Source organism: Chionomys nivalis, chromosome 12 (assembly GCF_950005125.1).
Source record: "Chionomys nivalis chromosome 12, mChiNiv1.1, whole genome shotgun sequence".
Taxonomy (NCBI): Eukaryota; Metazoa; Chordata; class Mammalia; order Rodentia; family Cricetidae; genus Chionomys; species Chionomys nivalis.
Genome location: NC_080097.1, coordinates 3,281,494 through 3,308,558, shown reverse-complemented (window position 1 = coordinate 3,308,558; position 27,065 = coordinate 3,281,494). Strand labels below are relative to the sequence as shown.

The 27,065-nt window shown below is 46.9% G+C and overlaps 2 protein-coding genes across 2 annotated transcripts in view; one reads left to right on the top strand and one right to left on the bottom strand.

Annotated features, from left to right (window-relative positions):
• Farp1 (FERM, ARH/RhoGEF and pleckstrin domain protein 1) overlaps positions 1-27,065 on the top strand; it is a 216,773-nt gene that overhangs the window by 30,089 nt on the left and 159,619 nt on the right. The window lies entirely within an intron of this gene.
• Positions 8,234-27,065, bottom strand: part of Stk24 (serine/threonine kinase 24) — a 266,096-nt gene continuing 247,264 nt past the window's right edge. Inside the window, exon 12 of the transcript XR_009058110.1 lies at positions 8,234-8,245. The gene's annotated coding sequence lies outside the window, so the exon portion shown is untranslated. The remainder of the gene's footprint in view (positions 8,246-27,065) is intronic.

The following is a 27,065-nucleotide window of genomic DNA, read 5'->3' as shown; positions in this document are numbered from 1 at the left end:
GGGACAGGCTTGATTTATAAAGGGCCTGTTCCTGAGTTAATACAGAGCCATCGGTTTTGAATTCTTACTAATTTTTCCCTGGTAGATGCTTCATTTTCATCCCATCAACACCTCCTGATCACAGCCACCATGTATTTATCATCTTCCTTTGCCTGCATTCGCACCCAGTGATAACTCATGTTTGAATGCAGCTGAGCTGTCTGTCACAGAAGCCAGTCGTGCTGAGGGTCCGGAAGGCTATGGCAAGAAGAACATGAAACCGTTATTCATATTCTTTGCTTTCTTTGAGCAGTTCAGTTGAACAGGGAAAATCCTCCTTCAGTATTTGACTGCTGGCAGTCTTTCTGTTTGACTAATAGCTTAAGTGTATTGCTAGCCAACTCTTACATCTAGTGTTAACCCATTTCCATTATTTTATATTTTACCACGAGGCTCATGGCCTACCTGCAAAGTTCTAGCTGGCAGTTCATGCCTTTCCCCTCTTACGGCTACATAGTGTCTCACTGACTCCACCTTCTTCTTCCCAGCATTCAGTTTAGTGCCACCCCCCCCCCCCCGCTCTATCTGCCATATCACAGGCCAAAAGAGCTTCTTTGTTGATTAACCAATAAAAGAAACACATATACAGAAGGACTTCCCACACCAGGGGATTGAACTCACATGCTACATACTACATACATACATGCCAACCACCCTGCGACTCTCTACCATATGCTTCTATCTTGTTGAAGGCACACACAATTGATTGTATTAACCCTGTGAAGGAAATGGTTGTATTGATGGCCTAGGTTGAATGGGGAGACAGGATTTACATCTGGTTCTCTTGAAAAACAAAAGCAAAGCTTAGCGTCCCATTGTTTACCAATTCCCACCGTGGTGTAGCCGTTCTGCCCATGAACATTTGGGCAACCGGTGTTGGGTATTGTTCAACTGAAAATTCAGGGATACTTGCACCATCACATTCTTGAGAATTTCACTATAAGGGAACAAGAGACAAGAAGAAAGACGAAACCCTTCAGGTCATAGGTCAAAGTAAAATAGTGGTGGGGTGGCAATCTTGAGTGAACACACACGCACACACACCACACACACATGCCCCCCCCCACACACACACTTGAATTATGGCTTTAGTAAACAATGTCCGGTCATTCCTGGAAATCTGATACTGGCTCCTGTATGCTGACACAGACCAGCTTGGTGTCACTGGGCAGAAGCCTTGTGTTTAAGAATGACAAGGACAGGAGAGCGAGGGAAGGATGAGGCGGTGGGCCCAGGACTCCTCCCGCTGAGGGTTGCTCTTCTGTTTGAGGTTCTACGTTTGTACACCCACTGCCCAGCGCCCCAGCCTTTCTCTGGGTTCCGTTCCTGGAAAGCGGCGTCTATTCTTTCAGGACGGGCTGACTAGATAGCAGATGGTTCTGATTCTCTTGACAGTCCATCAGGTTTGTGTTGTTAAAGTTTTTCAATCTTCATAAGACAGAAATATTTACATGTCTAAAGGGTATGTACATTTTAACCTTTCTCTCTCTGTGTGTGTGAAGTCGTACACACTTGTCCTTTGGTGACAGCCTTATTGCACTTACCGTAATGTCTGTGGTTAGTCTGTGCTGTAGAAGGTATTGTAGTTTCCTTTGTAAGGTACATAATAGTCCATTGTAGTTCACTGTACATATGCCACATTGTGTTGTTCCACTGTTTGCCAGTGAACATTTGGGTGGCTCCCAACCCTAGCTATTGTGAATAAAGCCGCAGTAATCACGAGTGTGCAGTGTATACTCATATGAGTGTGATCACTGGCTATAGAACCACAAGTTCAATTGCCTCAGATGCTAATTCTGTATTTCATTTTTGGGACATTTTCTTTTTCTATTCCTTTTTTGCTTTTGAATTTTGAGACAGCGTTTCTCTGTGTACCTCTGGCTGTCCTGAAATTCACTCTGTAGACTGTGCTGGCTTTGAACTCAGATCTGCCTGCCTCTGCCTCCTGAGTGCTGGGATTAAAGGCATGCACCACCACTGCCTGACTTGCTGGGCTATTTTCTCTGTCTCTTTTTTTTTTTCTTGCCTAGAAACCAGTGCTGTATTTTCAAACTGATTGCATTGATTTTGATAGATCCTTTTCCAGGCAGAGAACATCTTTCTGTAGTCGTTGTCTTTTGTGATCATAGTCTTTGAACAGATTTGAATGTCTAAACTGTGATGTACGTTTTCAGCCCAATTAAGTCTATAGAGATGTGAGATGGGACAGGCTGTGAAAAAGCCAGAGGGAAATGCAGGATGTTCTGGGCTGTCAAATAGAAGGAAGGGAACATGGAAAGGTTCATGAAAGATGTGGCATTTAAGACAAGCTTTGATAAAGGAGGAACATGCTTCAAGGTTTGGGAAAACAATCCAGGCCGAGAGACAGGGTGGCAATATGTCCTGAGGAATAGAGACATTTCTCCAAAGGTGGCTTAGAGTTGCCTACAGGGCTTTTGAATGGCAGGCTAAGTAACCGCTTTGTTTGTAGGTGGTAAATAAGCAATACTTCAGTACCAGGCCAAGTCTGTGCTGTTGAGCTGAGCATTGGGGTGGGGGTTGCCGTCCACAGATGGAGGGGCAAAGTCCACAAGGTGTTGAAATAACCTGGAGGAGGCTGGAAGGCAGTGGGAAGTGATCTGGAGGGTCAGAAGGCAGGTGTGACATGATGGGGGGTTCTGGAAGGCAGGTGTGATGTGATCTGGGGGGGTCTGGAAGGCAGGTGTGACGTGATGGGGGTATGGAAGACAGGTGTGACGTGATAGGGGTATGGAAGACAGGTGTGACGTGATCGGGGGTCTGGAAGGCAGGTGTGACGTGATGGGGGTATGGAAGACAGGTGTGACGTGATAGGGGGGTCTGGAAGGCAGGTGTGTCGTGATGGGGGTGTCTGGAAGGCAGGTGTGACGTGATGGGGGGTCTGGAAGGCAGGTGTGTCGTGATGGGGGGTCTGGAAGGCAGGTGTGACGTGATCTGGGGAGTCTAGAGGGCAAGTGTGATCTGGGGGGTCTGGAAGGCAGGTGTGACGTGATCTGGGGGGTCTGGAAGGCAGGTTTGATGTGAGCTGGGGGGGTCTGGAAGGCAAGTGTGACGTGATGGGGGGTCGGAAGGCAGGTGTGACATGAGCTGGGGAGGGTCTGGAAGGCAGGTGTGAGCTGGGGGTCGGTCTGGAAGGCAGGTGTGACGTGGTCTGGGGGCGTCTGGAAGGCAGGTGTGACGTGGTCTGGGGGCGTCTGGAAGGCAGGTGTGAGCTGGGGGGATCTGGAAGGCAGGTGTGACATGACGCCCTATGCTCATATCTCTCCTGTTGGTGTCATTTCTGGGACCATTTGGAATGTGGTTCCATTTCGGAATTGGTGATGTTCATTTAAAACATAAAGTTCTGATTGACATTTGATGTGCTGGGGTGCGAGTGTCTGTAGGGACGCTATCAAAACATCAGGAGTGTGTGCAGTTGCTAGCCTGAGCTCTGAAGACCTTGCCGCTGGTGCAGCACCTATTCTGCTAAGCAGTGGTTCGCTGCATTGCCACTGTGAAGTGACTGGCTTACCCCTTAGCGTGTTTTCTGGGACTAAATCCCTGTCATGTTGTACATAGTCCCAGCCCAGTTACTGTGAGAAGAACAAAACCTTAGTAAATATTTATTAAATGGATTAAGTTTAGAGAATGTTCTAGACCCCTGACTGTCTCCTGACCTGCCTGAGTTGACCTGAGAGCCTCCTGCAGCCTCATTGTGACTGTGATGTAGGCAAAGGATGAACTGCAGGTCTCTGTTCTTTTTAGGTCCCTTTGCTCTAAAGAAGACTCTTGGGTGAAGCTTTTAGTGGGAATTGTGTGTCCTGGTTATCCAAGACAAACACTAAGTTGGCCTGGAGACGTACTTTGATTGACATTGTCCTGTGGGTAGGAGTGGGAGAGCTTGCCGTCTTAAACCAGAATGTCTATGAGGGTAGAACCCTGAGTTGATGGCAAACAGTTGTGTGGAGCTGCTCTGCCGGTGTTGAGACTTCCAAGCATCCTTGGCTACAGGACAGGAGAGACATGAGAGTCACACAGAGTGACTGGGTTGCCTGGTGGGTGCTAGTGTATACGCCTGGTACTCATCAAAGAGGAGGAAAACTAAGGTAGACTGTGGCCAGTGCCTTTCCTCTTCAAGGTCTTAATAATGTAATGAAGGGATCCACAGTCCTGTAAACAGAGATCGCCGGTTGATTTTCCCCGTTGCCCAGATTCAAATAAATCACACAGAGACTATATTAATTACAACACTGCTTGGCCAGTGACTCAGGCGTCTTCCTAGCGAGTCTGCTTCAGCAGCTACATGGCGTCTGCCTGACTCCGCCTTCTTTCCTTCTCTGCCTGAACGCCGCCTTGCTATATTCTGTCCTGGCATAGGCCAAATCAGTGTCTTTATTAGCCAATGGTAATAAAGCAGATACACAGCTTACAGAAGGGAATCGCACATCAGAGTCCTTGAGCTCAGAGTTCAGCCTGCCTCTGTCTCCCCAGTGCTGGGATTAAAGGCAAGTGCCATTGTGGCCATCTGTGTATGAGGTCAGAGGCCGGCCTAGGTGTCTTTCCTTAGCAGCCATTCATCTTGGCTTGGAGCTCTCCGAGGGGGCTCAGCTGCCTGGCCAGCCAGCCCCAGGGATCTGCCTGTCTGCCTTCTCAATCCTGGAATTGCAAACGTGTACCGATACATCCTGTGTTTTGTTGACGGTTCTGAGGATTGGACTCGTGCCTCTATTGACTGAGCTATCTCTCTAGCTCCAAAATGAGCCTTTCACTGTGACCCAATGAAGCTTGTTCTGTTTGGGTTGGCTGACTGGCCAGAGAACTCTTGGGGTTTGCATTGGCTTTCCCATCTATTCCCAGCACCAGAGTCACAGAGAGGTGCCGCCTCACCTGACTTTTATTTTTTTTAAATATTTATTTATTTATTTTGTATACAATATTCTGTCTGTGTGTATGTCTGCAGGCCAGAAGAGGGCACCAGACCTCATTACAGATGGTTGTGAGCCACCATGTGGTTGCTGGGAATTGAACTCAGAACCTTTGGAAGAGCAGGCAATGCTCTTAACCACTGAGCCATCTCTCCAGCCCCTAGCCTGACTTTTAAAATATGGTTCTGGGATCCTAACTTGATTCCCCATACCTGTGCAGCAGGTGCCTTATGAAGAAATGATGAAGCCTCTTGCTTCTATTTTGAGAACGAGTCTCTATGTATTCAAGGCTGTGCTGGAACTTATCAGGTTTGACTTGGGCTGGCTTTGAACTCATGAACTTCCAACATCAGCTTCTTGAGTCCTGAGATTACAGATAGATGCCCCAACCCTGGTGTGACATACATTCTTAAATGGCTTTTGTCTGCCTAAATTACTATGGTCTAGTTCAGGTTGAGTCATAAAGGATGTGTGCTCATTTTTTGTGCCTTGTCTTTGTCAGATGAAAACTGTTTTTTCCCCCCAGAGAAGAATTCCTGGGTGCTTTAATAAATATTTGGTCTGACAACCCACCCGATGAATTAGATATTCTTTGTTTAATTCTTTGTGTCTTTCGCATCATGCCTTTTGATTCCACCCATCTCCCTCCCCATCCTTAAAGTGAAATAAAATAAGAGAGAAAAAGAGGGGGAAAAAGGAAGAAGGGGAAAATCTCATCATGGAAGCTACAGTGTGACACAGCAAGTCACATAGTGAACCCCTTTATCCATACATTTTTACATTCAGGTGCTTATTGAAAAGAGTCATTGGTCTGGCTCGAGGCCCCTGGTCTCTGCTGCACCATCAATGCTGGGCCCTCACTGGGACTCTTCCTGGACATCCAGTTGCTGACCTGTGTCATGGAGATCCTGCGAATCTGGGTCCACAGGACTGACACCCCCACCACCATGCTCCAGCTGATCACAGCTGGGGTGGACGTTGGGGTGCGCCAACACATGACCCTGGTTCTGAGCCTGGGTAGCAAGGTTGGCCAGCCTGCCAGTTCTCCTCTGTCTCACCACCAGGGTGAGCTCTCCAGCATTGCCCAGGCCAGTTCATCCCTTGCAGCAGTGACAAGGGGCGGGGCCAGTTCTCAGGATTTCAAGTCCTAGGTGTCTCCTCTCTCACACCTACACCTTCAGGGCCAGCTCTGCTAAGATGAGGTGCAGGGCCTGTTCTGCTGAGGGCCGCAGGTGATGAGGGGCAGGAACAGCTCTCCGGCTCTTAAGACCTCAGACGTCAATGTGTGTGTGCCTGCATCTCTCTCCTGCTCATACACCACAAGACAGATGAGCAATGGGGATCGCTCTCCCATGCTCACATTGGGCCTGGCTCTCCCACACCTCTGCCAAGCAGGGTCAGCTCTACTGTGCTGCCCAGGTGAGGTGCAGCCCTGGCTGCCATCTGGTTCGTTGAGATCCCCGGCCCCTGCCGCACGGCCTGTGGCACGGGTGTTGCTGGAATCCTCTTCGAGCCTGGGCTAGAAATGCCAAAAATTGCTTTTGATGATGAGCGAGTAATTAAGGATTCTCTTAAGAGACCCAGTGTTATAAAAAGCAGCAGAGAAAGGGGTTTGGGTTAATGGTAAATTAGTTAACTGGGTTATGTAAATCGTAGGAATAAAAGTTCCCTAACAAATCCAATATATATTTAAATTAAATTTATATTCCACAAAGAGTATTTGGTATTTCCTTGCTTACTAAAAATGGCTTTGTAGAACTGATTGGTGTGACGCACGCTTTTAATCCCAGCACTCAGGTCAGAGGCAGGCAGATCTCTGTGAGTTCAAGGCCAGCCTGGTTGACAAAATGAGTTCCAGGACAGCCAGAACTACACAGAGAAACTCTATCTCAATGAACAAACAAACAAAAAACAGCTTTGCAAATCCATCAGAGCTGTTGTCCATTTCAAAGTGAGCTGGAAGTCTTGCGTAATGAATATTTTTTGCATGCTTTATTTTTGGTTTCCCAGGTAAGATTTTTTAGTAGATAAAACATTCACGGTTTGGGGAGCAACAGTTGACGTGTGGGGTTGGTCTAAGAAGAAAAACCGGGGCGATTTATCTATGGCTAAGCCTCCTCCTGCCTGACGAGCAAGCATCTTATGCTCCCATTTCTGCAGGTTATTTTACTGGAGTATCGCGTATTTAGTGAAAATTGACTTGTTACTGTCCTTGCCTCTTGTCCCAGACCTTGGTTTCAAGACCCTGTCTGTGATGGCTTCTGTTAACTCTCTCTCTTTGGGCTGATCAGATCGTAACAGTGATGGGATTAAAACCACCCCCACTCCCTTGTCATTTCTTGATGTAAGAAGCTAACACGCAGCAAGTTACCATGCTGGTCTTTTCAGATGGGTTCTGTGTCTCTGTTGTGTCTTTACTGCGTCCTTAAGAAGTGGTGAAAGTCTAAAAATTTCCCTTCTTAGCATGCACTCTCTAGGCATTAATTCACTAGACAGTGGGGCTCGGAGAGGCTTCTGCCTTGAGTCTTTCCCTCTGTTGATATCTTTTTCTGTCTCTCAGTGATGGGAGTGAATGGAGAGTGTAGTGCAATTAACATAAACCCGGAGACAGATATGGGGTTCAACTGAAGGTCAGAAAAGCAAAACTGCCAGCCATTCCTCGGTGTGGAATGGCGATCCTGCCTTCAGGAATCCTCAGAACGAGAGTCTCAGCATGAGAGCTGTCTCCTCCCATCTTCTATTCCTCTCTGGTGCTGGGATTAAAGGTGTGCACCATTCCTACCCGGTTTCTATGGCAGACTAGTGTGGCTACTGGGATTAACGGTGTGTGTCACCACTGCCTGGTCTGTAAGGCTGATCAGTATGGCCGTTTTACTCTGAACTTCAGGCAAGCTTTATTTATTAAAATACAAATGAAATATCACTAACCCAGGACCATCTGCCCAGGGGTGGCATCACCTGTAGTGGGCTGGGCTCCCCCACATCAATCATTAAGAAAATGCCCACAAGCCAGTCTGATGCAGGCATTCTCGGTTGAGGTTCCCTCTTCCCAGATGACCCAAGTTGACAAACAAACAAAAAACAAAACAAAACAAAAAAAACCCTCAAAACCCAAAGAAAACCCCAAAACCAAAATACAAAACTTGCCAGCAAGTAAAAGTTGCTCTCTAATCTTAAACTGGCAGTTTTCCAGGTTGTTTTGTTTTGAGACAGGGTCATACTTTCTAGGCCAGGTTGGTCTGTAACTCACTATATCCCGGGCTAGCCTTGGTCATGGAACACTTCTACCATGGCCTCCTGACTGCTGGCATTGCAGGTGTGAGCCACCATGCTTAAGTTGTCATTTTTATCAAGTGAGATGAATTTTAAGAGATCTCTATGTTTGTCCAGTACTTTACCTAAGCTCTGGATTGTGTGTGCATGTGTGTCCATGTATTTACATGCCTATGTGTATGTTTGCCTGTGTGTGCACATTTATGTGCCTATGTGCATGTGTATGTGTCTTGTGTTATATATATATATGTATATATATATGTCTGCGTGGAAGTGAGCATGTACATATATATGTGTTTGTGCATATATGAATGTGTATGTGTATGCATGTGTGTCTATACATTTGTGTGCCTGTGTATATGTGTGCCTGTGTGTATGTGCGCGAGTGTGTGCATGCATGTGTGTTTAAGTGTCTGTGTGTGCCTGCTTGTGTGTGTATACACTTATGTGCCTCTGTGCATGTGTATGTATATGTGTCTTGTGTGTATATATGTGTGTGCAAAAGAGCATATACATGTATATGTATTTGTCTGTGTGTGAGTGTGTGCATGTGCGTGCATATGTGCCTATACATTTATATGCCTGTGTGTATGTGTGCCTGTATGTTTGTCCAAGTGCCTTTGTGTGCATGCTTGTGTGTATACACTTATGTGCCAGTGTGCATATGTATGTATGTGTGTCTTGGGTATATGTATGTGCGCATATGCGTGTATATGTATTTGTGCATGTATGAGTGTGTGACCATGTATGTGTGTACCAAGGCTCAGCAGCCTTTCACAAGAGAGATGAACAGCTCACTCTTGTCTCCTGATAATTATGGGTGCTGAGTCATGAGAAAACACGCTTTGTTTTCATTTCCCTTCACGCAGGCGCGTGCCAGAGGGAGCAGCCAGCTGCCTCCTTTATTTAGAGCGACCTGTCAGAGTGGGTGGGATGTGTGGGGCTTGGCGTATCCCTGTTTCATTTCCTCCTGGCGGTCTCTGTGATCTGGTTTGTCATTCAGACCTGTGATCTGCCGCTATGGAAGCCAACAGTGAAGCAGGTGGTCAGGGGGCTGATGTGTTACAAGGTTGGAGCGCTTTTGTTCCCTGGCTGCCCAGACCCGAATAACCACACAGAAACTATATGAATTGCACCACTGTTCGGCCAATGACTCAGGCGTATTTCTAGCTAGCTCTTACATCTTAAATTAATCCATTTATATTAGTCTATGAATTGGTATGTGGTCATGGCATTACCTTATTTTCTACATGTCTTGTTTCCTCTATGACTGGCTGACATCTTGACTCCACCCACTCTCCATATATATATATATAATATATGTATATATATATATATATATATATATATATATATGTTCAGATTTTCTGCCTGGCTTTATTCTGTTAAGCCATTGGCCAAAATAGCTTTATTCATCATCCAATAAAAAAACCAATAAAAGCAACACAGATACAGAAGGACATCCTACGTCAATGGAGTCTTTTTAATTTTTTTAATTTTTTTTCAGACAAGGTTTCTTTGTGGCTCTGACTGTCCTGGAACTCATTCTGTAGACTAGGCTGGCCTTGAACTCATGGAGATCTGCTTGCCTCTGCCTCCCGAGTACTGGGATCAAAGGTGTTCACCAGCTTTGCCCAGTGAATTTTTTTTTGGGGGGGGGCCAAATTTAGGAAGATGTCTTTCTTCAAAACTCTTGTGGCACATTCTTCAAGTAGCTAGCTGTCCACTTAATCATTGCATGTGTGTGCGTGTACGCACATGTGCGTTGCTGCAAATTCGCATCATGAATTGAGATCGTGGCTAGAGGGACCATCTTGGTTCCTTCTGGGAGAGTTGTCTCTTTCCTTACTGTGCCATCCTTACGTTGCTGATTAGCTACAGTTGGTTGTGAGCATTGGTCAAGATAATTATGAATCACGATTTAAACATTTAATAGGGTAAAACTGTTAGGGTGGTAATTTTTAAGAGTATGGTCTTAATGAATATAAAACTGCAGGGGTTTTTATAAAATAAATGGAAAGCAATAGAAGACAACGCCTGGTACGAGCTTCTTCATGCATGTGCATGCATGTGTGTGCCCATGTACATATATCCTCCCCAGAGGTGCATAAAGTCCCCACGTTCAGCATTTTGTGTAGTAATACTCCTTTTGAGTGTTTTCTGTTCCCTTGGGAGGGTTTTTTTTCTCCCTTCGATTTTTAAGAGGAGATAGGCTGATCCAGGGTCAAGTCGGACTTTATACATTTTTTTAAAACACTCTTGTTCTGCTTTGGCTGAAGTTAATAAGTTCAGAATTTTTAAAGACTGTTTATCTGAAACTTTGGAAGTTTGAAAAAATTCTCAGGCATGGTTATTTACATAGACAGAGATAAAAGGAAAATTCTGTAATTGTTTTCTCGTGTATTTCCTTTTGGTCTTTCCGTGTTTTCTGTAACAGATTGTAAATTCCATGGTTGTTTAATTTCTGCCTGCTCTTGATTTTGGTTTTGTCTTGTCTTTGCGGTCCTTGTTCATTGTTCTTCTGCTCATGTAGAAAACTCGTTTATTTCATGGAGAGTTTGGTAGGAGACCATTTCAGCGGGAGACTTTTCTTAGTTGTTGTTTGAGACGGTCTCACTCTTCAGACCAGGCTGAACTGTACCTCACTGTGTAGCCCAGGCTGGCCTCGAACTTGATGCGACCCTTTCATCTCAGCCTCCCAAACACTGAAATTACAGGCACGAGTCACGTTGTCCAACTGAAATATTCATAGTGACCTTATTTTTAAAAAATGCTCATTCAAGCAATGATTTTCTCTAAAATAGGTGTTCTCATTTGCAAATAATTATCCAGCTTTTGTGTTCCTGTCTGCCTGCTTTATGGTCTGAGAATATCTAACACATGCATAGCTAGTACTGTTGTGGTGTGATAGGTAAGTGTTTGTGTTAAAGCTCAGTTATTACTTGAAAAAACGGAATATAATTTAAGGAAATGCATGCATTTTTCTTATTTGGAATTCCCTGGTCTGGTCATTTGTCTCCTCTGACCTCACTTTCTGTCCTCACTGTGTCTGAGTTTTGTAAAGGTGGCTTGCAGACTGGTAGCACCTTCTTTTTGTTTGGTACAGGGTCTTTGTAGCTGGGCTGAAGCTTGAACTTAGAGCAAACCTCCTGCCTCAGCCTCGTGAGTGCTGGCAGTATGCCCAATGTTACCGTGTGATGTTTGCTCTTAGAAGTGGGTGGGCAGGGTCTGACTCCTTCCCACGTGGTCCTCCCAGCTGTGTGTCATTCTGCCCAAACCACATGGTCTCGTGGCTTCTGGGAGGCGCTAGCATATACAGTGTGTGGAAGCTTAACTGAGCGCGGACTCTACACAGCTAAGGAGAGTCGTTATCTGCCCTGTGTGAAACTTCACGGTGGTGCAGCTGCATTTGCCCCCCCACTGCCCCCTCAAGCTCTTGTAAGTAAGCCCTCACCCTGCTCTGCAAGTGAGTTTGATAAAATTCATCGGTTTACCAAGTTGCATTGTGGTGGAATTCTCTGGTCAGTACTGGGGAGTAGATGTTCTCATCTTTGGGTGTAACCTCGCGAGCCTTGGGAGCCTCAGTTGGAGACCGTCGTCAGTGGCTCCTGTCCCGGGAGGCCTGCTCTTGAAGGGCTCAACAGCCTGGCATTTGTCCAGTTTTCTTGGCCTTCCCTTTATGCTTCTTGACTCTAGTTTTTCAGGCATGCTCCCAGACACGGTCTCTTCTCTGAGCACCCACCTGGAGTCCCAGTGTAGAATCTGACTAGTAACTATGTGTTTGGTGAATGGCGTTTGCGTGTGTGCAGGAGGGTTTGCGGGGAGATGAGGCGTGAGCAGCCGCGGGGCTTTGATGTCCGCACGAGTGCTCGCCCGCTCGCCCTCACCCCAGAGCCGTCTTGAGCTCAGTCCCCACGCGGCAGCATGGCCTGTCCACAGTTACGCAGGGCTGAGGGTGAGGTTCAGTTCTCTGTGATAGCTGATGTCCACTGGCACCAAGTTTGGCTTTGGGAAGGAGGAGGCGTCGTCTTGGTGACTCTGGACACTATCTGTATGGTGTCGCTGTGTCTCTGAGCATTTCCTGAAGCTGCAGCATTGATTCCAGGGGGACAGTGACTTCACCTGTGTATTGTTGTCCAAAGACTAACTCAGGCCAGGAGGGCCTTCCACAGTGCTGGCTGGGCGCTCTTGTTTATTTGTTTGGTTTTGGTTTTTGAAGTAGGTTTCTTTGTGGAACAGCCCTAGCTGTCCTGGAACTAGCTCTGATAGACCAGCCTGGCCTCGAACTCACAGAGATTCGCCTGCCTCTGCCTCCCGAGTGCTGGGATTGAAGACGTGAGCCACCACCGCCCAGCACTGGGTGCTCTTTTTCTGGCTCATGGACAGAAGGCCAATAGGCACGAAGGAGACTTAATTAGCACGTGTCCCGTGGTCTGTGTGGCCCTGACCCTGGGTGCATGGAGTTTTATCATATTGCCAATAGACATGAGAAAGATTTTCAAATGTTTTGGAAGCTCTGGTTTAGAGTTATAAATAGCTGACCAAACACTATGTAAATGTAATAGTCACCCAGCAAACAAATTGACAATTGCCGGGTTTCTTCTATTGGTGTCTGTTGTAGAATATATAACATGCTAAATTGCCACCTCTGTCACAGTAGCTGTGTCTACTGGAAAGAGACCCTCAAGATCTGCCTGCTGACATTTCTTCGTAGAAAAGGGGATAGAGAGGGTCATTAGTCCCTCACCTGAGATTCCAACCATTCCTTCCTTCACCTGTATGTAATTTTGTTCAGGTGGCGTGTGGCCTCGTAGTCTGAGGCGGTGTTAGAGTATCGAGTGTAGAGGACTTCACTAAACGGGGTCGGGGGTGGATTCCATCTACACAGCTGTCATCCATGCCGGGGTGGGACTGTCTGGCTGGTGTGGCTGTGTCCATGCCGGTGTGGGACTGTCTGAGTGTTGTGGCTGCGTCTATGCCGGGGTGAGACTGTCTGGCTGCGTCTATGCCTGAGTGAGACTGTCTGGCTGGTGAGGCTGCATCCTTGCTGGGGTGAGACTGTCTGGCGGGTGTGGCTGTATCCATGCCGGGGTGAGACTGTCTGGCTGGTGTGGCTGCATCCATGCCAGGGTGAGACTGTCTGGCTGGTGTGGCTGCATCCATGCCGGGGTGAGACTGTCTGGCTGGTGTGGCTGCGTCTATGCCTGAGTGAGACTGTCTGGCTGCGTCTATGCCTGAGTGAGACTGTCTGGCTGGTGAGGCTGCATCCTTGCTGGGGTGAGACTGTCTGGCGGGTGTGGCTGCGTCTATGCCGGGGTGAGACTGGCTGGCTGGTGTGGCTGTGTCCATGCTGGGGTGAGGCTGCATCTTTGCTGGGGTGGAACTGTCTGGCTGGGGTGGCTGCTTTGGGGTCACCCACTGTCCTGTGTGCCCATGAAACTCCCCAGTTCTCTGAGTTGGACTTTGTTGGATCCTAGTTTGCTTTTTCGTTGGTGAGTTTGTTCAGATTTCTCCAGGAAAAATTCTTGCCACAGTGTTTTTAGTGGGTTTTTGTGGCACCAAGCTTGACTGATACTTGTGTGAGAGGCAAGGAGAGCATTCAGGAAGCTGTGATGGCACCTGGAGAGGCTGAATCTTAATACCCTGGAGTGGCCAATCCGCACAGGCCGTGGGTTACGACGCCCTGAACATCATCTGGATCTCATTCCCCGACTGCCACATGGCAGCTGGGGGTTCCCGGGTGCTGCCTCAGTTTCCTCACTGGTCACAGGGACTCAGCTCATCCGATGGAGGTTGTGAGGATTTAGGGAGTTCGAAAGCCCTTAAGACTATTTGGTGGAGAAAGCGCCCCGTTTTGGGGAGGTGTGGCCTTATTGAAGGAAGTGTGTCCCTGGGGGACAGGCTTTGAGGTTTCAAATGCTCAAGCCAGGCCCAGTGCCAGTCTCTTCCTGACCTGGATGTGGAATGCTCAACTACTCCTCCAGCAGTGTCTGTCTGTGCCGCTGACTAGAGCGCGGAACTGGAAGCCAGTTAAATACTTTCCTTTATAAGAGTTTGCTCTGGTTGTGGTATCTCTTCACAGCAACAGAAACCCTAAGACCCCCCCCCCCCCCCAACTATACGAATGATTAAGTTAGCTTTATGGTACATTCCTGATGGTCCTGATCGGATTGAGCCAGGTAGCCCAGCTTTCATCTCTTGTTCCGTTGGGTGAACTCCAGTCTTTGCTTCTCCCTTGAAGCAGACTACAAGAGTTTGCTATTCCTAGTCATTAATATTTAATATGGACAACAGCGTTTAATTGAATACCTCATGTGTCAACCAGGCTGACATTGGACCCCCTCATTACTTCACGAGGGGTTTGGCTTTCTTATTATATATAAGACATTTCACTATTGTAATTAATCATTGATTCTCAAGGAAGGACATGGTACCCTTTACACTTGTGTTTTATTGTGTCTTTGCCTTATGGTGATACGGCACAGTTGATTATTCAAATAAGAGTGAAGCCTTTGGAGAGCAGAGCAGTCAGTCTGTCTCTTGTGACTTCATCGTGAGGGGAGGGGAGGCCTCTCATTTATACTTTGTGATTTGGCAAGCTTTACGCGAGTGGTTTCTTACGTCAGTGAATAGGACACAGGCTATAGAATCATTTCAGCTTGGTCATTACTTTCCTGTTGGTGCACTGTGTTATTTACTGACTGTTTTGAGATAGGGTCTTCAGGAACTGAGGTTGGCCTTGAACCTGGTATGTAGTTGAGGATGATCTCGAATTTATAATCCTCTTGCCTCCACTTCCCAAGTGCTGAGGTTACAGACCTGTCTCTCTCACTACCCTTGTTTTACACAGTGACTGGGTAGAATCCGAGCATCTCGCTTGCTAGGTAGGCACCAGCTGAGCTAGGTAACCAGGCATTCATTTTTCTGAAGTATTCATTCCAGAGAGCATGAAACCTCAACAGAGAATCTTAGAGATCATAAGGGCATGCAAAGTTTTTATTGGATACTTCTTTATTAAATAATGAGGCTCCTGGGAATATACTGGCTTGATTTAGAAGCAAACTTTGCTTTGTGACTTATTAAAGGAAATACCTAGTGGGTTTTGTTGTTGTTTAGTCCGGACTCTGTAGTTTGTTATTAAGTCTTCCATTTTCTCACGAACTGAAGGAGACGTCTTATCTCCCAGGACCTTTGCGATAAGCTCAATTACCTCACAAGTCAGGACAGCTAAATAACCATCTGGGAGTGAGATCTGAGCTGGGAAGAACTAGAAGCTGATAGAGCTGTGTCTGCCCACTGAACCCTCAGGCTTGGCCTGTCATTTCTAACCTCAGGCGGCCGTGTAGGTCACATCTACTCCCTTCCACTTAACTGGAAAGTTTCTCAAAGTAATCAAAAACCTGGACGCAACTATGATGTCCTTCAGTGGAAGATGGCTAAGCAAACAGTGTACACCCATTCAGTGGAGTCAGTAAAACCTGGACGAAACCATGATGTCCTTCAGTGGAAGATGGCTAAGCAAACAGTGTACACCCATTCAGTGGAGTCAGTAAAACCTGGACGCAACCATGATGTCCTTCAGTAGAAGATGGCTAAGCAAACAGTGGTACACCCATTCAGTGGAGTCAGTACTCAGCAATATAAGGAAATGAGCTATCAAGTCACAGATGCCTTAAAACTATATGAGGCTTAGGTTAGAGGGCCACGTGGTGGTTTGAGTGACCGTGGCCCCCATAGACTCATAGTTGCATGCTTGGTTGCGAGTTGGTGAACCATTTGGGAACCATTAGGAAGTGTGGTCTTATTGGAAGAGGTGTGGGACTGGAAGTGGATTTTTAGGTGTCAGAAACTCAGGCCAGTCCAGTGGCTCTCTGCCTGCTGCCTGAGGATTAGATTAGGATGCAAGCTCTCAGCTACTTCACCATCATCACGCCTGCCTAAGCACGAGGCATGCTCCCCACCGTGATGATAATGGACTAAGCCTCTGGAACTGTAAGCAGCCCCCTCCCCAACTAAGTGCCTTCCTTTATAAGTGTTGCCGTGGTCGTGGTATCTCTTCACAGCGATGGCATGCCAAGACAGCTTTACACTGTGTGGTTCTCACTGATGCTCATCAGGAGAAGAGATAGATAGGCACAGAGTGCTTATCTGGGCCAAGATTAGGGACGGAAGGATGAATAAATAGAGAACAGATGTTTGGGCACAGTCTTCTGAATGTCCCTGCAGTGTGGCTTTATTGTACAGTTGTTGAACCCGTGGCGTGTGTTGCACAAACATGAGGCCCCAATGCAAGCAACATACCATAGTTAATAGTCACTGTTGGTCCAGCCACCACCTATCCAAGATATACCACACTCATGAAAGATATGAACAGGTGGGAAGCCATACAAAGAGAAAGGGTGTATGGGAAATGCTCCTCTCTGTCCAGTCTTTCTAAACAACAGCTATGAAAAGAACTCTCTTTATTCAGTACAGACTGAGGTACTTGGTGTCCGTCTGACCGTCTGCTGGGTGGAACATGTAACACCAGAGCTAAAGCACTTTCTTATTCTTTCTCCTCCATTCCAGATAGTTTTCCCTTGTCTCTCAGTTTCTACATTTTTATTTTCTTGCCTCTCTTTACCTGGATTTAGCACCTGACCAGCTCCAGTATGCTTAGTGATGACAGTTGAGCACAGAAGCATGCTTAGTGAGCAAAGAAGCATGCGTAGTGAAGACAGTTGAGCACAGGAGCATGCTTAATGACGACTGCTGGGCACAGAAGCATGCGTAGGGAGCACAGAAGCATGCTTAGTGAAGACAGTTGAGCACAGAAGCATGCTTAGTGAAGACAGTTGAGCACAGAAGCATGCTTAGTGAAGACGGTTGAGCACAGAAGCATGCGTAGTGAAGACACATTTGAGCACAGAAGCGTGCTTAGTGAGCACAGAAGCATGCGTAGTGAAGACGGTTGGGCACAGAAGCATGCTTAGGGAGCACAGAAGCATGCTTAGTGAAGACCGTTGGGCATAGAAGCATCTTAGTGAGCACAGAAACATGCTTAGTGAAGACAGTTGAGCACAGAAGCATCTTAGTGAGCACAGAAGCATGCTTAGTGAAGACAGTTGAGCACAGAAGCATGCTTAGTGAAGACAGTTGAGCACAGAAGCATGCTTAGTGAAGACAGTTGGGCACAGAAGCATCTTAGTGACAACACTTGGGCCACCTGCCACCACTGATCCTTAAAAACCATTTGTGTTTTCCCCTTTCCGATACAGCACTGCCTCATGTAGCTCAGGGTGGCCTCCAATTCACAGAGTTCCTATGACCCCCTCTCAGGCTCTGGAATTACAGGTGTGGACCCCTATATCCAACCTGTTCCTGTTTTCAGGGTCCAACTCAGGTGGCAGATCCTCAGGGACTGTCCCGTGTCTGAAGTAAGCATGTAGCTTCACAATCAGCTTGGAGCATCTACTCCTCCCTCTCGTCCTCTCTCTTCCACCTTCGTAAGGACAGACCCATTTTGATAGAAACAAATCATGGGTTGCCCATCCCGTAAAGTACCCGTGCAATGACTGCATTGTGGGGAGCCCTGCAAATGCCTGCTCATGGTGATGAGTCCATCGCGGGTGACCCTCAGGTGACAGTATACCTTAGATGTCGGGTGGCTGCTTGTGATTTGCCTCCACTGTGGGCCAGGCCTCCAGGGGTTGGGCTCTCCCCACGTTTGGAGAGGCTGTCCTGTGTCGTTTAGGAAGAGGACTTTTTGGCAAGAGCCTGTGATTAGAGAGCGAGTTTGGCTCAGCCTAAGAAATGTGCCCAGATGACATTGTTGGGACTTTGTTCTTGGGATACTGAGAGGGGCTGGCAGCTGTGGTGCCCTCACAGGAATCCGCATGCACCTGACATTCTCTTCACCCTGGCTGTCCTGGTTCGTCTTTTGTCAACTTGACACAGCTGTAGAGTCATCTGGGCAGAGGAACCTCCATCAGACTGACCTGTGGACAAATCTTTGGGGGCATGTTCTTGATTAATGATTGATGGGGAGGGCTCGGCTACAGAAGTCAACCCTGGCAGGTGGTCCTGGCGTATAGAAGAAAACAGGCTGAATATGTCTGGGGGAGCAAGCCAGTAAACAACATTTTCCCATGGTCTCTACAACAGTTCCTGCCCTGACTTTCTTTCATGATGGATGAAATGTAAAGTCTAAGATGAAAGAAGAAATGAGCCCCCCCCATTTCTTTTGGTCAGGGGTTTTGTCATTTCCGTAGGAAGCAGACAAACACGGCTTTTTTTACATGGAGGTGAAATGGGGCTGAAGGAATGTTTGGCAATCAGAATCTGCAGCTGACTGTCTTCAGAATTTGAATTATTGCTTTGTTTTGTGGTTTTCTGGGTTTTTCTTTTCTGCCCTGGTTTCCTGCTCTCCTGTGGGGACAAAGGGGCTTTCATTGCCCATCCTTGCGCATCCTTGAAATGCCACGTGCTCACTCGAATCAGTGGGAGTGTCAACAAAGGTAGCCTCTTCGCTGAGAGAAGATTAGAGTGTAAATTGGAAATTGATTGGCATGGGTTGGCCTCTTTTCATGCTATGAGCTGTGAGAAGCAGACACTTTCTTCAGTGTGTGTGGAGGTTTCCCAGGCAGAGAGGTGAGCTCTTGGGGAAGGGGTCAGTTTGTGTTAATGATGATGGGCCTACACTCACATCTTGTCGCACTGACCCTCTGAGCATCAGGTGTGGCATCAGGACTGTGATTCCAAGCTGGGGAGGTGGCACATACCTGTCATCCCACCACATGGGGCATTTGGGAGAGAGACTGGAAGGTCAAGAGTTCAAGGTCATTGTCAGTTGTGTAATGAGTTCTAAGCCAATGTAGGGACTGTGGGGTCCTGTCTCAATAGAACAGAAATGAACAGTGAGTCCTAGGCTAGAGCCTGCATTGGACCACTCAAAGGCTTCCTAACACACAGACGTGGGTTCTGGCTGAGATGAAGAACTGGTGTCTAATGGGCTCTCAGGTGGAACTGCCCTCGTATCACTCAAGAGTGGCTCTGCAGAGATGGCAGGCGAGGAAGAGATCCAGAGTGCCCAGACCCCCTGCCCCACTGACTTAGACTCCAGGTCCTCTCTTCCATTGAAACAAGAGACCTGATGTCACATCACAGGGGACATAGAAGCCATTCTGTGCCCCTGGCACCTGGAATCTTGCTGCTAAGGCAGGAAGAGGAGAAAGGCCTTGACAGCATGTGAATATAAGTTAGCAATACACATCTAACTCCAGGGGAATAGAGTGAGGGAAAGAGGAGAGGAATCAGGAGGGGTCTGCCGGAGGTGGGGACAGCTTGCAGGAAGGAGGGGCGAGCACACAGTGTCATGTCACAGGGCCCAGTGGGCTGAGCACTGTTTAGTTTGAGTGGAACAATGACTGAAGAATAGTGAGGTGCATAGCTGGCTTTCTGGACATTTTACTTGACCTTGATTAAACTCAGGTTTTTAGTTAAGGACATGGACATTTGAATTTTTTTTCTTCCCTAGGGTACAAGTACTGGAGACCTAAATTTGATTTCTGAAGTAATGTGTGAAAACACTAAAAGAATAGAAATGTTCCTTTTGTTCAGTGTCTTTAGAAGTGTTCTCTAGAAATTTTTGGAAGTGTTTGTAGAAATTTCTGTCCTACCTGGTCCCACAGTCCAAACGCACACGCACACACACACACACACACACACACACACACACACACACACACAGAGAGAGAGAGAGAGAGAGAGAGAGAGAGAGAGAGAGAGAGAGGCTTATATTAATTATAAACTGGCTGCCCTATTAGCTCAGGCTTATTATTAACTAGCTCTTACAACTTAACAAAATTCTTGTCTATGTTTAGCCTTGTGGCTTGGTACCTTACTCAGGTATTTTCATCTTACTTCCTCTGTGTCTGGCTGGTGACTGCGTCCCTGCCTTTTTTCTTCCCAGAATTCTCCTAGTGTGCTTGTCCCACCTATACTTCCTGCCTGGCTACTGGCCAGTGTTTTATTAAACCTATACAAGTGACAAATCTTTACAGTGTACAAGAGCATTCTCCCACAAGTATTTAATTTAGATTTAATTAAAATAAATATTTTCCCCCAGACGCTCTCGGGTGCTGCAGGGTCATTATGTAGCTGAGAATGACCTTGAACTTCTGACACTCCTGCTTCTCCTGTGGGGATGCACCCAGCACTGGTTTAAAGTTGTATTTTCTTAGTCCCTCTTTCCCTCCCAGCTGCTGGATAGACCATGCCACGCAGAGATGACCCCATTCCTGGACAGTCAGCAGCTCAGAGCCACCCTCCCTTCTGAACCACCTGGGTGGTAGACAGTTGTTTCTGTTGCTCAGATAGGAAAATCTGTCAGCTGCCATGGCTGCTGCTGAACGCTCTCAGAACACCTTCATAAAGTGCCCGGGAGAAGCCAGGTTGAGCTGTGTGGTCTCTGGAGGTGCTGTCCCTGGCAGGCAGAGGTCTGGTTTGTCTCCACCCACCCCCTCCTCCTGGGGCCTGGCGAGGGGACCAGGAACACAGGGTGTCTTTGTCCTGGATGGACTGAGCTGTTGGGGACAGCCACACTCTCTGTTCATTGTGCTGCCAGGTGTCTGACACACCTGACTTTGGTCCCACAGCATGGCACTTTCGCACACTTCTGTGCTCTCCATGTGTGGCCTCCAGAGATGTCCCAGGGGCTCCAGGTGGCAGCCTCTCCCGCTCCTGCCAATCTTCCTCTGGGGTTTCTCCTGTGAGGAACAACTTGGGATGCGTTTGTCTTAAGCTGGACCATGTAAGCCGCTTACTTTTGAAACTGGAAGGGAGGCATGCTGTGCACAGACAGTTCCTTTCCGCCGTTTTGATTTATAGGTGGCCCTTTTCACTGATTGTATGTCATAGATTGATGCTCTAGGTGGGGCTAGAATCCTCAGCAGTACCAAGAAAGGAAAAGTTATTTACGTATACCCTAGTAGGTAATATAGGATATAATTTTGCAAAAGTGAGTTTTTTGTTTTTATTGCATTTGTTTGTGTGCGTGTGGCCAGAGGACAGCTGTCAGGAGTCGACTTCCTCCTCTCATGGGAGTCCTGAAAATCATAGTTTGTCAGGATTGTGAAACAGAATTGATAGAATCAATCTATTATCTATCTATCTATCATCTATCTATCTATCTATCTATCTATCTATCTATCTATCTATCGTCTATCTACCCTATCATCTATCTATCAATCTATCAATCTATCAGTCTGTCATCTATCTGTCTATCTGTCTATCTGTCTATCTGTCTATCGTCTATCATCTATCTATTGTCTATCTACCCTATCATCTATCTGTCTATCATCTATCTATCAATCAATCTATCTATCTATCTATCTATCTATCTATCTATCTATCTATCTATCATCTATCGTCTATCTACCCTATCATCTATCTATCAATCTATCAGTCTATCTTTTATTTTTAAGGCGGGATCTCTGGCTGAACCTAGGGCCTGTTATTTTATCTACTTGGTTCCTGTCTCCTCCCCCACTCATTGCTGGGGCTGCCGTGCCTGGCCTTTCTTGGGGTTCTAGAGATCCAAACTCACGTCCTCAGGCTTATGTAGTGGACTTTCTTTATCGCTGAACCATCTCCCCATTACTGTTTCACAAAACTCAAAACGTCAGGAAAAACGTGCAATAAAGAATGAGTTTCAGATGCCCCTCTCCCCGTGTTAGCCTTCACCAGTGTGCTGCCAAGTCCTGTGTGAGCTTGGCACAAACTAGAGTTATTTGAAAGGCAGCAGCCTCCATGGCCTCTGTATCAGCTCCTGCCTCCAGGATCCTGTCCTGTTTAGTTCCTGTCCTGATTTCCTTCAGTGATGAACAGTGCTGTGAAATTGTGAGCCAAATAAACCCATTCTTCCCAACTTGCTTTTTGGTCGTGGTGTTTCGTTGCAGCAATAGAAAGCCTAACTAAGATGACCAGGCAGCTGCAACAGTGCATCAGCCTGCTTCCTAATGCTTTGCTGTTCTTCTAGACTCTAGAATCTAGAGGGTTCTGTGTCCATAGGAACCAACACAGATTCTTATGGTTTAGACATAAAATGCCTCCCAGTGTAGACATAAGTTTCTGTCCCACCCAGTCCCACAGCCATTCAGTCCCAAATAAACACACAGAAATTTATATTAATTATAAACTGTTTGGCCTGTTGCTCAGGCTTATTACATGTGGGTGGCCTTTGAGCCTTTGCTTTAGAAGGAAAATAGGATCACGTGTGTATCGTCTTGTCTCTGGCCTCCTTTATGTTGTAAGATCTTTTATGGGGGGCCGTGGGGGTTCATTCACATTGTGTATCAACACTGATTTTCTTGTTGCTGAATAATGTTCCTTTTGTGTAGATGTTGCCACACTTTAGTTTCTGTACCAAGCCAGTTGATGAACGTTTGGGTCCGTCCGTCCGTCCGTCCGTCCGTCCGTCCGTCCATCCATCCATCCATCCATCCCTTCGTCTTGGGGAGATGCCTAGGAGTGAAATTTCTGAGTTATTAGTGGAAGGGTTTTATGGATTGGATGCTAAATTTATGAGCAAACTTTTAAAAAGCTTCCAGAATGTTCTTCACCCTGTACTGTTTTTATTCCCCTCGGCCATTGGCAGTATGGGAGGAGTTCCCATTTCTTTACATTCTTGATAACACTATTGTCTTTCTAAAACTAGAGCCATTATAGTGGATATGCAGTAACACCCTGCCGTGGTGTAATTTGCATTTCCTAATTAATGGTGCTGGCCATCGTACATCTCTAGAGACAGACCCTATCGCGGTTTTAAAACACGAACTTTCCGCTGTTTTTGGTTTCTACTTTTCCTACCGGGTTTTAGTTGTATTCTTTGTTTTCAGGAGTTTTGGTGTCTTACAGCCGTTATAATTGTTTCAGCCTTTCTCTTACAGCGTAAGTGGCATCTGAATGAACGATTTTTTTTATTGATTATGGCTACTTCTTATTTTCTTGAAGTTTATCATCTAGTAGTTTCTTTTTAAAGGGTGTGAGTCACGTTCCTCAGAGTTCTCACCCATTTAGCACATTAAGCTGATTGTATTTGAGCGCATCTTTGCCCTTGCTTAAATTTTTGAGTCTCCAAATGTTTGGGGTTATTTTTGGCACTTAGTCTTTGGATGTGGCTGTGGAGAAATCATGCCTTTGTTCTCTTTTCTGAGTGTCTTGCTCAGGTGCCTAAATAATTTTTCATTATGTCTTGGTGGTGGTCGTTACTTACTATCAGGGTGTGGTTGCTCCTGAAGATGTTTTTAAATTTCCTGTTGCGTTTGTTTGTATGTTTGGAGCTACAGCATGCTTTGTGAAGATCAGTTTCCCATCAGCCTTGTGGAACGTGAATTCTAATCGGTCTTAATAATAAAAACTCCGAGTCAGATATAGGGGTAAATGCTGAAAGATCAGAGAGGCAGAGCAGCCAGCCACTAGTTCTTCGCTCCACCGGATGCCTGGCTTCTATGGCTGACCAGCGTGGCTGGCTGTGCACTCTGATCTTCAGGCAGGCTTTGTTACAGCACAATCTCACCATGCTTGTGGGTCCCAGGTGCTGAATTCGGGTCATTAGCCTTGGTGGCAGGTGCTTTACCTACTGAGCTGTCTCCCATCCTCAAATGCGCTGAAAACTTGTCTCTTACTTCTGGAATATTTTCCTAAATCATGCCCTAAACAACTTTTTTTTTTTTTTTTTTTAAACTTTGGACCCCCTTTCTTGAGTCTTCTGGGGCGTGCAGATCACACCTTGTCTTCTGTATCTTGTTTTTTTCTTCTGTTTTCAGCCCTTCTATCTCCCTTAAGCACTTTCCCTTAAGTGCCCACCATTTCATCAGAACACAGCTCCTTTTAGCAGCTTTCCATTTGACCCGCATTTTTGTGATACTGGCTGGAGACTTTTTATCCCAAATCTCCAAGACCTCAAGTGGGTTAGCTTGTGGATTGTTTAGATACTGGAATATTTTGGGATGAGCTCTTACGCTCCAAACACAAGGTGGCTTGCTGTTCCGTCTTATGTGGAGAGCCCAAATGTAAGTATTGAGTGTTCCTGTCTGTCACACAGGGTGCCATCTGGAATTTCCCACTGGGGCCATCATGGTGCTTAGAAAGTTGGATTTGGGCCTTGTTCTTGTACACCTTTAGTCCTGTTGCTAGGAGACAGGGGCAGGCAGTGATTTTGAGGTCAACTGGTCTACCTAGCAAGTTCCAGGGGAGCCAGAGTTACCTAGTGAGACGCTGTCTACCAAAGTTTTGGATTGGTAATGTTTCAGATTTGGGGTTGGAAATTTTATTCCTGTTTACTAACCACCCTGTGTACCTCTCTGCTTGTTTCCTGCTGCTGTTCTTGGTTTTCCTAGGCCCTTATCTGCTTTTGTGTGTGATCTCATTCACTTTTGAAGCTTCATGGATTTATGATGGTGTGTTTGGGCAGTTCAGCAGGTGGAGCTGCCTCCAGCCGCAGACCCTCCTGTCTCTGCCCTGCCTCCAGGTGTTCAGATTTCAGTTGTGTGCCACCAAGTCCACTCTAGGCAAAATTTCAGTCTGTTGCAAGTGACATTTCAGTTGGTGACATTCTGACATTTGTATGACTGCTTTCTGTTTTGTTTTTGTCATTTTGAGACAGGGTGTCTTGCTACATAGCCCTAGGCTGGCTTCAAACTTAACTGTGCTCTTGGTTCTGCCTCCCAAAAGCTGGAATTTCAGGTGTGCCCTGCCCACTGTTGGCTTTCTTCTCCCAGTATCTTATCAGGAGCCATCTTGGTTAATAGAGGAGGGCTTGTCTTCCCGTTTGCTTTGTTTGTTTGTTTGTTGTTTTATCAGCTAGCTGTTTGTAGGAATCTCACACCTGGAGGCTGCTAGGGCCGTTCTTCTGCCTCCTGCTGTGTGTTGCAGAAACACTTGGTGAAGACCGGCAGTGTTTATCCTGTGGTCTCAGCCTTCCCTTCTTCCCCTGCCTCAGTGTGAGGTTTTCCTCTCTCCATATGGCTTGCTTATGGGGTTCCTCCCTGCATCCTGCCTGTGCCCAGGGAAGCTGCTCTGCCCTCTGAGAACACCGCTGCCGGTGTAGCCAGGGGTATTCTGTCTGTTTAGGAAAACCAGGCTTTCCATTGGTCTGAGATCTGCAGCAGGCACGTCCATCTCTCTGGCCTTCCCTGAAGTCTGGCCACCCCTTGGGAGTCCAGATGTCTCCGCATCTCAGGGAAGGAGTGTGTGTTTTATGTTGAGCTCCTTATTGCTTTTGGGTGAGTTCCAAGAGGAACTCTTTCAGCAGGGATTTTGCGGCAGGACAGCTCTAGCTTGTTTCTCTGCCAGACAAACCTTTTGTTCCTTTACTCAGTTGAAGTAAAGTTTCAAGGAGCCGTGAGGAGTAAGGCAGCTCTGTAAGCTCCTAACTTTCAGATGTGGAATGCCACAGTCCTGGTAACTTGTTCTCTGTTGACGGTCCCTCAGGGAATTCTGGGTCTGGAGAAGTCAGCAGAGGCGAACAGAACCCAGTCAACATATGCACAGGTTTGTTTCCCCAGAAGACAATGTTGCAGGATTGTGGGTTTCTCGTTCGGATGTGAGCACTTAAAGCATCCTGTGATGTTCTCTGGGCTCGCTTAGTGTCTTGGGAACCTGCCTGGGTTTCCATGTGAATTCAGCAGGGCTTTTTATGTTCAACCGTCCACATGCTAGCACGGGAACAGAAGGCAAGCACGACATCCTCTGGGAAATGACGATACTCAGAGGTAATACAGGATGGGGTCAGCTGAGGGCTGTGGAGAAGGAAAGTTAAGATACCAGGTCTCCTCAGCACAGACTCCAGCAGAAGCTTAGATGCCAAGGTGCGAAGAACAGAGTGTACAGACACTGGAGGGTCTCCGGACTGACTGAAGGCATTCCTCTCGGGAGAGAAGAACAAAAGGTGTGTTTGTAGGCAGGGCTGGGGGGGGGGGGGGAGAGCTGGGAGGGTTGGGCTCTAACTCCAGCACCTTGCTTGGGTGGGGGAGTGATGTGGGAGAATAGGGTCCCTCCCTTCCTGCCTGGCATCAGCTCCCTGGCTGGGGTTCAGCACTCAGTGTACACACACACACACACACACACACACACACACACACAAGGCTGAAATAGGGAAGAAAAGCTTGACTGCAAGTGTGGTCTGCTCAGAAGATTGTATTTTTTTTTAACCACGAGACATCAAATAAGAACACATCTGTGCTGGTCATTTTGCATGGTTTATGGAGACAGTCTTGAGCCCAGTTGACTTCATACATCAGCACCCACACCCGACACATTGAGCACCCTTGGGTGTTCTGTCTTCCGCGCCACAGGAGATACCACGTTCAAAACTGTAGGTCGGCAGTCTTGTCTCCAGTACATTGAGGTGAGCTGCTAGAGCCTAGACCGCACAACCAAGCGGATTGTAGGAGTTTGGTGAACGTTTATTTGTGCCAGAGACTAAAAGACATCGGCTAACCAATTAGAATCTGCAGTGGGTGTGTAGGAAGGAGTGGCCTGTCCTCCTAAAGCTGGTCTGTAACTGACCGTTTCCTGTCCTGGGACCCAGCCTTTCAGGGTTCTATTAGAAATCAGTAGTGGCCTCTCACCTGTTTCATTGTCGGGTAATGGGGGTGGGACAAGCAAGTGGCAAGGAACTTCCTAAAATGTGCTCATGTCCCTTTCTGGTGCGTCATGGGATGTAGATCCTAATCACTGGAGTCTGGTGCAGATGGTGGGTGGGGCTCTGTGCTTTTCTCTGGTGTCTCTGGACCACTCCGTGTATTTGAGATTATGAAGGGGGGTCAGTGATGTAGATGGTGGGTGGGT